Raw genomic sequence first — 2,181 nt, 5'->3', positions numbered from 1 at the left:
GGCCCCATGGCAGCAAGAGTTCTGCGGTGGAGCTTGCGTGTGCCAGGGAGGCCACGGACTAGGGTTATGAACAGCCGAGGGCTCCAGGCCACCGGAACCCTAGCCTTAAACGCGTTGAAGGCGCTCCCGCTCATTATCGATGCTCTTCTTCCACTCAGCCACGGGTTAATTGCACCACCAAGGACTTCGGTTTTATTTATTTTTTTCTTTCGTTGTTGTTCGCACATATATTAGGGCTGTCAAATAGCATGATCTCGTTCGTTAAGTAAACGAACCGAACACAAATAATTTTTGTGTTCAATCATGTTCGACTCGTTTTAACTATATATATATATATATAATACTATATAATTTAATATATTTCTTTCCTATACCTAACCAAAACCGAAATATACATGTATAAAAAAAAATCTTTCTTATTTCATTCATAACCGAAACATTATAATAATCTAAACCTAATTAATTTGTTAATTAATCAATTGATATATTAAATAATATCACTTAATTATTATCTCAAACCTTCTAAATTAGCCCAACCTAAATCTCATGATAACTCGATTAATTTAATTAGTTTATTACAACAAAGCCTTAACCCCAACTCTGCATGAATCATTTTTAGTGTCATATTTTCATTTAGTTCTAATAAATTAAGATTATTTTTCATACAATAAGCCCAAGTCTTTCTAGGTCTACCTCTGTCTTTCTTAATATAAGTCGAATCTAAAACATCTACTCTCCTAATCTGATCATCACATGGTCAATGATTAATGTGGCCAAACCATCTAAGACGACTTTCTCTAATTTTGTCCATCATAGGAGCTACACCAACCCTATCACGGATATATTCATTTCGCATTTTGCCTCTTAAGTGTAAAACCACTAATCCACCTAATCATTCTCATCTAGGAAACACTTAACTTAGTATTATGCTTCTCTTTTAAAGGTCAACATTCAACGCCATAGAACATTGCAGGTCTCACCACCATCTTATAAAAATTTCCTTTCAGTCTAAGCGGTAATTTTCTATCACACAGAAGGCCCAAAGCATTCCTCCTCTTCAACCAACCAACTTGAATTCTACTATTAACATCCCTATCTATATCACCATCATTTTGAACAACAGACCCGAGATATCTAAATCGTTTACACCTTTTAATGATTTGATCACCTAAAGTTACACTTCTGTCACTAGAGCTACTACTACTAAAATTACATTCCATGCATTCAATTTTAGTTTTACTCAAATGAAGGCCATTAGGCTCCAATGTAGACCTCCATAATTTAAGTTTTTCCTGAGCTTTTTCTCTCATCCACTTGAAGGATATCATTAGCAAAAAAAAATACACCAAGGTACATCCTCCAGTAAATGTCCAGTAAGACCATCCATAACTAAAGCAAAAAGATATGGGTTTAAAGACAATCCTTGATGAAAACCTACAGAATAGGAAAATATTTGGTCAATCCCACTTCTGTTCGGACACAAGTAACAACTCTAGTATATATATCTTTAATGACTTGAATATAAGTCATATCAACACTTTTCTTCTCAAGAACTCTCCAAAGGATATCTCTTGGAACCTTATCATAAGCTTTTTCTAAATCAATAAAAATCAAATGTATTATTATCTCTGAACATCTCCATCAAACCTCTCAATAAATGTATAGCTTTCATAGTAGACCTGCCTAGCATAAATCCAAATTGATTATGAGAAATTTTTGTAATACGTCTTAACTTATGTTCAATTACCCTCTCCCGTAATTTTGATCAACCAAATTCCTCTATAATTTGCACTCTCTCATGCATCCCCTTTATTTTTAAAAATGGGGACTAAAATACTTTTCCTCCACTCCTCAGGCATCTTTTTAGTTTTTAAAATAATATTAAAGAGTTTAGTAAGCCAGGAAACTCCCAAATTGCATAAATATTTCCATAGTTATTTCCATTGTTCAATTGGGATATCATCAAGTCCTACAGACTTTCCACCCTAGGTTTTTTTTAAAGTCTCCTCAACTTCTTTTTTATTAATATGACGGTAAAAATGAAACGTTTTATTATTATTAACAATATTAAGATCATTAAGGTCGATCGTATTTTTAAAATCTTCATTAAAAAGTTTATCAAAATACTCAGATAAACTTTTTAATGAATTTTTGAAAATACGATCGACCTTAGTGATCTTA

Source organism: Phalaenopsis equestris, unplaced genomic scaffold (assembly GCF_001263595.1).
Source record: "Phalaenopsis equestris unplaced genomic scaffold, ASM126359v1 Scaffold000717, whole genome shotgun sequence".
NCBI lineage: Eukaryota > Viridiplantae > Streptophyta > Magnoliopsida > Asparagales > Orchidaceae > Phalaenopsis > Phalaenopsis equestris.
The sequence above is the reverse complement of the archived record's forward strand: the minus strand, read 5'-3'. Positions refer to the sequence as shown.